This window comes from Procambarus clarkii, chromosome 86, assembly GCF_040958095.1.
Source record: "Procambarus clarkii isolate CNS0578487 chromosome 86, FALCON_Pclarkii_2.0, whole genome shotgun sequence".
Classification (NCBI taxonomy): domain Eukaryota; kingdom Metazoa; phylum Arthropoda; class Malacostraca; order Decapoda; family Cambaridae; genus Procambarus; species Procambarus clarkii.
Window position 1 is genome coordinate 17,549,303 of NC_091235.1, and position 12,258 is coordinate 17,561,560.

The 12,258-nt window shown below is 40.7% G+C and overlaps 1 protein-coding gene across 1 annotated transcript in view; it reads right to left on the reverse strand.

Moving 5' to 3' along the window:
- Positions 1–862, reverse strand: part of LOC123767891 (ecdysone receptor) — a 579,936-nt gene extending 579,074 nt beyond the window's left edge. Inside the window, 1 exon segment of the mRNA XM_045757963.2 lies at positions 366–862. The gene's annotated coding sequence lies outside the window, so the exon portion shown is untranslated.
- Between the last annotated feature and the right edge of the window lie 11,396 nt (positions 863–12,258).

Genomic DNA, 12,258 nt, shown 5'->3' on the forward strand with positions numbered 1-12,258 from the left:
CATACCGCTTCATCCACAACCTTTTCCAAATATCTGAAATATAGTACCTCAAGATGTCTTACCACACGACCAAAACGGTCGCATTAACTCTTGTATCAAGAAGTGTTTTAGGAACTTCGACCACTGGCAATTTGAAGAGAATTCGAGGCTAAAAACTCGAAAACGACACATGCAAATTAGTAATATGTGCAAATGTAGGTTATATTTATCATTACAGTGGTAGAGCGGCCAGCAGCAGCAGGAGCAGCAACTGTGCAGCAGCACCCGGCACCTCTGGACACCTGCCAGGATTACATTATTCCTTCTACATAATCCTTTACAGGAATGCTCATATGGTTGGGAAATAAGTTAATTGAAAATCCCACCTGTCGTCGGAGGTAGAGGACAAAGTCGTCGCCGATGCCAGACCACTTCGTGCCGGGAATAACAGGGGACGGAATCGGACACCGTTAAACGTACGGCCTCTTTGTAAATTCTATTGTGCAAACTGTTGCAGATTTCCGTATCTTCTCTTAGTTTTGTTACTTTTGTATTTTATTTATGGATAAAACACTACAATTCACATTCAAATATATAAGTGGGCGCTGGGAACCGATACCGAAATCAGTGCCAAGAGCCCAGACTGAAGTATCCGGACGAGTGGTCCAGTCGCGAGCCAGCCAACACTAAGGCAAAACTGCCTCAAATCTCACTAATTTCCAACACCCGTCGGCAGATTCACTCGTGACACTTAGATAAATTCCTTCTACACACCAAAAATGAGGTTATTCTCCATGAATTCAAGTGAGAGTGGGTGTGGTGTAAGCGGTAATACAACAGAGAGGGCCGGGGAGCGGTACACAGCGCACCCCTCACACCGTGGACTATCGCACACTAAGTCTCGCGCCAGAGCTTTCTCTCCCAGTAACCCAGTCTCGCCCCTCAGTTGTCGGCGGCCGCGAACCTCACACACACACACACACACTAACTTTTATCTCTACCTCACTCGCTTCCTCACCTCTTGTATAAGCAGCACGCTACTCTCACCTCTCTCAACTTGGGTAATATACCTCACATGCGAAATGTCTTTGATGGCTTATGTATGATTAGATAATAAGGGATGAATGTAGACGAGAAGTATGGTGAATGACTCTGGCCGACGGACACACACACACACACACACACACTACACACATATCTGGTGTACGCACATGTCTGCCGGTCCTCGTAAGTGGGTGTATTGCATCCCTTCTCTCCTATACACCTTAACAGCTGGCCTCCTCGTGTTTTCAACTGTTTCTTGGTAGACTGTCAAATCGATCTTTTCGAAAAATCGGCAGAACTAGGGTGCAGGCGAAGCACATGCTCCCAATGATTTTTATAAGCGATGCGCATCGACGCTGTGAAACTGAAAGTAAAGCACTTCAACGTAACATAAGGCGCTGACCTAGAAACCGCGGGTTATGTAACAGGAGCGTAATCTTGAGCTGCACTGCTTAGTAAGTCAAAATCAACAAAGTTTTCTGCCACAGCTCAGCAAGGATGTCTCAGGGTGGGAGTGAGACGAGTGGAATGCAGTAGTCTATGACTGGCGTTCGAATTTTTAAATAGACACTATTTATTAGTTTATTTCTTTAACTTTCTTAAATACGTAAACCGTATTATACCATTCAACTGTAGCCATGCCATCTAGGAGAGCCGAATACAACCGTGGATAAGATAGCATTATGAATCTCAATTGGGTACTCAACCTGGAGGTACCATGGACCACCAAACTAGAGACTCCGCCTCATTTGTTTTGGTTGCTATTGGACACCCAAAACTTGTACAGTACGCGGAAGTGGTAAGCTCATGGAGGCCCTGCATAAGCCCAGGAACTGGACCAAAATATTCAAATAAGTAATACAATTACACTAGTAATCAACCACTTATATTACGAGGCGAAGATAATTTGGACTACAGTATTTAATTAGGCATTTAGGTAAAGCATATATAATGTTATAACAAATATTTTGGTATTTCTTGAACATTTGTGATAAATTTATCTGCGAATTCTTCATAAGATTCACTCTCACGTATGCTACATGAGGCTGCAAGGTATAAGAATAATTAGGCTGGCAGAGCTAGCATAATTATTCAAAGCTAATCAAATACTGGCATTTGGTTAAGTTTATATTAGTGGTGCAAATCCTAAAAGATTTTTGCAGCTTAGGCAACAAATTCTCGCCGGTTTGGCGCCTATTGATATTACTTACTTTTGTAGCTTAGCTGAAGATAAGTAGTAAGCCAAGCTGAAGATAAAAATTTTGGAATTGAAAATGAAATTTGAAAAAAAATAATATATATATGGGAATCTTAATTTTAAAATAAAAAGGATGACCAATGTCGTGGCAAGCATCTTCTTAAAAAGTACTTTTATTTAAAAAGCCGTGTTCATCTTCTGATCTAAACAACAAAAACAATTAATCAAGAATTACTAAAAACTAAATTAAAAACGTTTCAACTAAAATTAATCAAGCAAAAACATTTTATGAAATATAACTTAAAAAAATTAAAATTACTCCAAAAATACTATTTTTACAGATTGACACTAAACTACAAAAAAACTGCCCTATCCTTCACCATCTTCCTGAGCGTCTGGTTTCCGACATCGAACAATAAACAGGCATTATCTTATATAAATGTGTGCGTGTGTGTAAGTAACACATCTATCATAAAGAAAATAACAAAATTAGCCCCAATGTTATTGGTCTTTTTTTATCAAATAAAACGAATCATTAGGTGATGCGTGTCATCTTTATTTGAGATCTGTGAATTTCTCTGTATGTATGTATTTATGTGCAAATGTTTCAGCAGCGAAAATGGATTTACACGATCCTCACTCTATTTCATAAAAACAATTGAATTGGAGACATTGCTACCAAGTTTGACATTGAACTTCATAAAATTAATATTTATTTGGCAAAATTACAGTTTCCATTGAGTAGACAATTTCAAATTACATTTTAATTAGTGTAAAACTAAATTAAGTAAACCAGTTCTAACCTAAATTTATTATGTGTAATCGCTCCTAAAAGAATGTAAATTTTTTTATCAAAATTACACTTTTTTTAAGTGTATAAAAAGTTAAAAACTGAACTTAAAATAACATTTTGTGCTTCATATAATTCCATGAAGATAGGTTAGGGAACAGCCCGTTTTCTTGATTTGCCACAACGTGCAAAATACAACCTAATCTAACCAGACACGCACGAACCCAAGCTACCTACCTAACCTACCCTACCAATGCACAGAAAACGTGGATATTTGTGAGCCACGACTTTTCATAGCACTTTTTAATTTATAAGTTGGAGACCATAACATACAAAATGAGACGCAGTATTGAGAAGACGGGTTGAATGAAGGATAAAGTTGAGCAAATCGATGATAAAATTATTATTATTTCTTTATTTTGTATCGTGAGAGAAGACAAAGTGGGGGGAAGAGGAGGGAGGAGGGAGGAGGAGGAGGGGCTGACGCAAATGAGATAACTCCCTTCACGATGAGCAGGAGCATAGCAACACCGGGACGCCGCTGCACGGAGTGCGCATGTGGCCTTGTGCCGCCTCCACCACCACCACCACCACTGTCTACTCCACCACCACCGTCTACTCCACCGCCACAAACTCCACCACCACCACCACCACTGTCTACTCCACCACCACCGTCTACTCCACCGCCACAAACTCCACCACCACCGTCTACTCCACCACCACCGTCTACTCCACGCCACAAACTCCACCACCACAAACTCCACCACCACCGTCTACTCCACCACCACCGTCTACTCCACGCCACAAACTCCACCACCACCGTCTACTCCACGCCACAAACTCCACCCCCACAAACTCCACCACCACCGTCTACTCCACGCCACAAACTCCACCCCCACAAACTCCACCACCACCGTCTACTCCACCGCCACAAACTCCACCACCACCGTCTACTCCACGCCACAAACTCCACCACCACAAACTCCACCACCACCGTCTACTCCACCGCCACAAACTCCACCACCACTACCACTAAAACCCACCACCACAACCCTCTCCACCACCACTACCACTATCATCAACACCGCTCTAAGGCCAAATTCGAAAAACAGTTCGAATTACCTGAGGCCTAAAAAAAACGTCAGGGAAATTAAATTATAACGCGAGAGGTAGGCAAGCACTACCAGCATACCATCACTTCCACAACCTTACTCTACTATCATAATTACCACCAACCACAAAACACTAAAACAACCACCTAAAACAGCCACCTACTACGTCAGTAAAAGAAATCCCACCAGATACAAGGCCATTAGGTAAGCATTGATAGGTAAGGACCACAGCAACCACTATCACGCCTGCCACGACCCACACATCCACTACTACCACAGCCCGTCCTCCTGTTTTGGTAGTACTTATAGTAACCATGAGGACCATAGTACATACACCGACGTACAACACAATGAGAAAGTAGAAATCGGTACTATTGAAGTTCTTCAAACTGAAAAAGATTTTATATTTTTGTTGGTAAGACAAATTAACTAACCTAACCTAACCTTACCTTCCTAGGCCCAATACACAGTATCTGAGGCCTAATATAGTACATATGTGTGCTATACTAGGCTTAGAAATATTTGTTTTTTAGCTTAATTTTTTTAACTATAAAGTGAATAGTATCAAATTCTACTATCTAATTGCTTAGTACGTCAATATTTGTACTATGGTGCATACAGTTACAAAAAAGTACTGTCTAAACAGGTTGGAGGGGTTGAAATATTTATTTATTTCCCTTGCGCTCTGTATTATCAAAATCATCCCGTTGCTCTGAGATTCTGAGTTTACCACATACTCAGTACTCCAAGCTCACCACATACCCAATACTCCGAGCTCACCACATACCCAGTACTCCGAGCTCACCACATACCCAGTACTCCGAGCTTACCATACTCAGTACTCCGAGCTTACTACATACCCAGTACTCCAAGCTTACTACATACCCAGTACTCCAAGCTTACTACATACCCAGTACTCTAAGCTTACTACATACCCAGTACTCCAAGCTTACTACATACCCAGTACTCCAAGCTTACTACATACCCAGTACTCCAAGCTTGCTACATACCCAGTACTCCATGCTTACTACATACCCAATAACCCGAGCTAATAAGACACTGAGCATCTACGAAATGTAGCATTCAGAGCCTCCTATCACACACACCCCAATACCCAGGAGCGCCACTATGCTCTAAGCTACCACACGTATAAGCGCTCTGATCTTGCGACACACCTTGGTGATCACCGCTTATCGCACTCAGTGTTCTCAGCTTGCACGCACATGAGAGCTCTCGGCTCCTACCCCTCCCCTCGACCCGTAGCGCTCTAAGCTTACCAAACGCCGCTCTTCATATTGATTCACATGTATTGGATGCCATTATATTTTGGTATTAAATCCCGAAATTAGCTCATTTCGGGATCTTAGCTCATATATATATATTTATTGGCGCCCAGTCAATCCTCCCCGGCCCGGATATGAACCCAGGTCAAAGCGTTGACGAAGCGCCGGGCGAGTTTTTACCACTGCGCCACGGAGACTGTATCGCATCTTTCATCTCTATTTTGCTTCATTTTGCGATTCCTAGAATTTGCTTAAAAAAAACAAAAGCTCAAATATATTAATGTTTTCAAAATTCACTTACAGTAACAATAGCTGTGAGAAAAATGTATATGACATGCAAAACTAAATTATATATGATGTTCATTACCAAATATTAAGCTAGGCTTTTATTTACTATCATTTGACATCGATGACTAGTGTCTTAATTCATTGTTAGATAACCCAAATACAAAAAAAATTAGAAGAGTGTCTGTCCAAGCAATCCTTGGCCTAATATACGATATCATATGCCTAATATTCGATATCTTAGGCCTAATCTTGAATAAATACGTGCTATATGATTTTTATCTTCGTTTTTTTCGTGCACTACATAGTTAATAGTACAAACCATGAAGATTGTTGGCTGAAACAGTCCATTTTTGTACGTTCGACCAAATTCTTGTTATAATTATAATCAATTTCGAAAGATGGGTTGATTTTAATTAATTAATAACATTTCTCTTCACGCTGCCGGCATCAGCGATTTTTCATAAAAATGTACCAACTAATTTTCCAAATTTTTATACCTAGTTAATGCTTTCATTTATGCATTTATTCATTCTTTTCGCGGCATTGGTCTGTTGTAGCCTCGCCTCGGTGGATCATCCTTGGCGCCATACCTCGTGGTTCATCCCCGTTCACCACAGTTCATTTATTTATGTATATATTTATTTATTTATTTATTTATTTATTTATTTATTTATTTATTTATTTATACAAGAATTCTTACATTCTTGTACAGCCACTAGCACGCATAGCGTTTCGGGCAGGTCCTTAATCCTAATTTTTCCCTGGAATACGACCCGCCAAATCGTTTAACAACCAGGTACCCATTCACTGCTGGGTGAACAGAGGCTACAGTTAAGGATTGGCACCCAGTCAATCTTCCCCGGCCAGAATATGAACCCAGGCCAAAGCGTTCAAGAAGCGGCGAGCGAGTGTTTTACCGCTGCGCCACAGAGACGTCATAGCATCTTTCCTTTATCATGAAGGTTATATTCCTGTATTTTATTTCTCTCACAACTCTCTGCTCAACAACTGTTCAATACTTAGCACTTTCATATACATAGTCATCCTGGGCCACGATTGTTCAAACAATTATCAACCTACGAAACCTCTACATCTTTCCATCAAACATGGCGGCTTAGTTGGAATTTACTAAACAATTGACGAGTTCCAAAGCGCTACGAGATTGTCTATAACAATATTAACCTTTAGTTACAAATCTTTGAAGATCATAAACTGTTTAATTAATAAATACAAAGTCGCCATGACCGTGGAAAGATGTACAGGTTTCGTAAGTAGACGTGGAAATGCTTAATGAATTATGGATTTGCTTGTTCCGTATTTAGCCTGCGCTGACCTCCCTCTTTATAATGTTCTCTCAGAACATGTGTTCTCCTCACCCTCGTGAACACTGTCATAACGAAAGTGTTATTTTTTAACATGAAATCTTTTCATGTGATTTCTTTGTTTAATTTTTTTTCTGTGAATTTTTGCTAATTTATTAATTTTGTATCTTTGGTGTCAGTTCAGGTCAGGGAATAATGCTTACGTTGGTCGCTTTCAGCTTGGCCACATCTGCTTACATGGCTACACCTGCTTACATGGCCACACCTGCTTACATGGCTACACCTGCTTACATGGCTACACCTGCTTATATGGCCACACCTGCTTACATGGCCACACCTGCTTACATGGCTACACCTGCTTATATGGTCACACCTGCTTACATGGTCACACCTGCTTATATGGCCACACCTGCTTATATGGCCACACCTGCTTACATGGCCACACCTGCTTACATGGCCACACCTGCTTATATGGCTACACCTGCTTACATGGCCACACCTGCTTATATGGCCACACCTGCTTATATGGCCACACCTGCTTACATGGCCACATCTGCTTATATGTCCACACCTGCTTACATGGCCACACCTGCTTACATGGCCGCACCTGCTTATATGGCTACACCTGCTTACATGGCCACACCTGCTTACATGGCTACACCTGCTTACATGGCTACACCTGCTTATATGGCCATATCTGCTTATATGGCCACATCTGCTTACATGGCCACACCTGCTTACATGGCCGCACCTGCTTTCACGACTACACCTGCTTACATGGCCACACACCTCCTTACACGGCCACACCTGCTTGCAACGTATTTATTGCAGAATCAGTTGCTGTTGGTGATAATAGATCATCTGACATAAAACTTGGATATATATAAGGCAACAAAATCACAGATAAAACAGTAATAACAATTGAAATAATTGGAACATAATAATACAAATGTCGATAATGATTAATTTAATACATCACATTGTATTTCAGCATGCAAAATACATTGTGTTACAACAAACTGAATACATTGTGTTACATCATACTGAATACATTGAGTTACAGCATATATATAATACATATATACGGCAATTGTAACCTGGAGGATCCCCGAGGCTTCCACTGAAGCCTAACCAGGGGTTTCACACAATCCTCCCCCCCCCCATGCACTCTGGCTCCGTCGTCCATTCTACCTTTGACGCTCCTCTTTCAATACACAGAGAAATCACATTATCGTGACATATCAATGAGAATATTCACAGGAGCCGTGATGAGATGCACGCTCTTTTACCATGTCGTGGCGTAGTCGACTAGAGAGTGTTTACGGGAACACCCAGCGCATAGGTTCGAAGCCTCTTACGGCTCCTGTGGATTTGCAGAGCCTGACTGCACACGGAGAGTTTTAGCTGCTGGTGTTGCAGGACCTATCTGTGCAAAACACAAACTGACGTTGAATACAGGGCCCATAAGAACATGCACTATTTTGGGAAAGGAAATACAAATGTCTCAGCACTGATCCCACAGTTTGCCTGACAACATCAGTGCGGGCCACGCAACATGGCCGCTCAGGGAAACAAAAAATGCGCGGCGACGATCAGGACACAACGGTTCCACTGATGTTTGAATCATTAAAAAACTCATCTCTGTTCCTCATGTATGTAAAGTTATAAAGTTTTATTCTAAGGTGAAGGCTTATGTTTCACAAAATCCCATCTCGGTCAATGTTAAGCCCGTTATCCTTAAGCTGCGATGCTGTATTTTAAGGGCGATAGGAAGTGTTGTGTAGGTGTAATGCCGGTTAGTTGTCATCTTTCGAAGCTTGCTCAAGCTTCTCTAAAGCTTAAAATATCTGACTCTGGCTGTTTCAATCTGTTTATCTTGGTTTCTATCTTTTCTCATGCTATCTTCCACCGCATTTTTATCTCTGCTTGAAGCTGGAAAAAATGCGTCGGGCTTTCTCCCTAACCTCTGCCTTATCAGCCCCGTCACCGTATTTGTTCTGACAAGTATGTAAAAGTTAGATCTTTATTCAAGCAATGCAGTCCATTGTCTCATGGAGGTGCAAAAAATGTCTTCCTTTGGACACAGTACGTGAGTGTGCGCATGTGTATTTAATATTTGACTATGCAGGATCCCGTTGTTAGCTCTTGGACCCCGCCTTTCTAACCGTCAGTTGTCTAATGTACTGACTTTAGACTTATTTTCTTTTATAATTTCTGCTACATATTTCACTCTCACACATCCCCAGGATGCAACCCGTAGTAGCCATCGCAATCCTAGGGACCAATTTACTGCTAGGTGAACAAAGGTATCAGGAACAGAGGCATCAACGAAACTCTGCCCGTTTTTTTCTGCCTCGACCAGGAATCGAACCCGGGCCCGTAGGACTACGACCCCAGAGGGCTGTCCACTCAGCTGCGAGAATGTGTGTGTGTCTTTTACTTATTAATCACCTTTTGCGATGATGAGTTTGTCGCATAAGCAGTTTGCCTCGAGACGCTTTCGATACCCTCATACTGAAACACTTTCTTCTGATATATCTGTTTCATTTTGTCCTTGTCCCACCTCTTGTAAAAAAAAATATGTCCTTGTTGACCTTGCATCTGTTTAAACAAAAATTATAATTTACAGAATGTACTCGCTTACAACGACTTAAATCTTTGCCACCTTCGCCCTTACCGAAATTAATTACTTTCGATAATTACTTTTACTGGCGGCCTACGATGCCAATTCACTCTTGGTTTGGAGATATTAATTTCCATAGGTGCCGGGGCACCTTACTCGCACACTTTTGATAATATTCCTTAATGTCTAGGAGGTAATTTAAAACTTAACTGATATCGACAGCAAACCGAAGGAGGTGCCCCAAGAATGCTTGAATCCAGTAGCCTCTTAATATGATAGTTATGAGAGAACTGATGTATAAGAGACTAAGGGTTACAATTCAATTAATTTCATTTTAGCACTGAAATCCTACACTGTATAATCCCTAACAAGGCAAATAGAATGGTGGATAATTGTGATGTTAGAATATGGCAACAAGTATTCACCCAATATACAGATGTAAGAAATCCACGAGAGTCGCCAGATGCAAGTCTTCCTCCCGTACAATGCCCCCAAAGCCCCACACACACTCATCCAAGTCAAGGATCTAGTTCACACTAAAAATCTGTCTTCCTCTAGCTCTTGTGCTCTAGATTCTCCATCTTGGGTCAAACAGCAAGGGGTTTTGAGATGTTCAACGTTCTCGTGGGACTTCAATGTCAGAAGGGGACTAGTTCACCGACCTTCTGGGCACTATCAGAAGAAGAGGGTATGTGAAATGCTACCTCACCTCTCTGGCTCAACCTGGCCCTTCTCAACAACATCATCTCTCCCTCACACAACCTCCAGCTACTCTGTCTCAGAATATCCCAGAGAGGACTCTAGTAGCCTCCACCTCTCAGGACAGCCTCTGGAAACATCTCAGGTCACTCTCAATGGATACATACAACTGGAGACTCGCCTTACTGAGGAGAGTGATAAGCTCTGACTTCTTGTTTACCAACGGTTGCTGTGAGATCTTCTGGCATCTAAGAGGAACGTGTCTATGATTGTGTGAGTACCGTGGTCATCCCTCTACTTTTATATTGTTTACGATTTTTATACTGTGATGATCGACCTGTATTTTCCTGGCGTGATGGTCTCAAAAATTCCATTACGTCCTGAGGTGTTATCCCACTGAATTTATTACTGCATTGCATTCCAGATGGAAACTCTCTCATATCCTATCCTGTATACCTATTCTTTGCTCTCTTTCCTACCATCTATGTCTTAGACCCTCGTATCCACCAGGTAATTGAACATCAGTGAGACTTAATAGTCAATAGCCTATCTTTCAATACCTCCTGTACAGCATGGTATTTACTTACCGCCTAGTCTCAATCACAGTTAGTACAATTTTATAATGAGTGATGTATATAATAGTTTAGCAAGTCTACAGGATATAATACAACAACTAGTCAGTTGTTATATTATATATCTATAGTCAGTCAGAAAGTAGGGGTACCTCCAGCTCTATATTGATATTATTAATTATTTACTGTCTCAAAGAGATAGCTTGTTTAAATTTAAAATGCTTGAAGCATTTTAAATCCTGTTGAAACGAAGGCAATTTTACATAAATGTGTGTTTAAAATGATTTCATACAGGCAAGTCTCTAAATCTGTTGATGTAAAATACTGAGTGCAAATTTATGTGATTTCATGTTACAGTATATTTATTAATATTGGTTATCTTTCACATTTATGCGGCTTATTGATTTGTCGCTCTAAATGAAGTTATTTGTTATCTGGTATATTTTTTTATATATATTACATAATATATGATAACAAAAGTACTTATGTATTTTATGTAATGATTTGAACTACACTTGGTCTTCAGTACTCTCTTGAGTGCATTGTTGTTGTTGTTTAAGATTCGCTACCTGGAACAAAAAGTTCCAAGTAGCACGGGCTATGGCGAGCCCGTAGTGGACTTGAGTGCATTAGCCTGGTCTGAGCATATGATTTGGACGAGACTCATCTCAACGACTTGCTGTAGTTCAAATCTTTACATAAAATACATAAACACATTGGTGTGAATTTTTTATCCTATGTTATTATGTTTGTGAAAACATATTATCATTATTTATATCACTTAATATTGGTAAATTGTAAACAAAATGTTTTGAATGAATTCCACTTAATGTGAAATATTTCACAAAATCCTCATCATGACAAACGAAGACTTAGCATGAAGGCGATGAGTCACAATAACGTAGGCTAAATTATGTTGACCAGACCACACACTAGAAGGTGAAGGGACGACGACGTTTCGGTCCGTCCTGGACCATTCTCAAGTCGACTTGAGAATGGTCCAGGACGGACCGAAACGTCGTCGTCCCTTCACCTTCTAGTCGAAGACTTAGCATGATGTGGATCCTAGGAACAATGTCACCATGTCCCAGAGTTTGACCACACTCCTCTTGACGGCCTGATCAACTACGTTGTTAGATACTCTTGAACACCGAAAGAGACCGGCAGTTATACCCCTCATATATATATAAGAGGGAGGATGATAAAAAGTCTTGAGTCTTGTATGTTTTTAAAATTGTCTCTCACTAATATCCATTGCACTCCTACTTTTTAATTAGGCTATTTTGCACATTTTATAATGACGTGCGGAGTTTTTTTTTCATTTTTGAAGCCTATCCTAATATTTCCA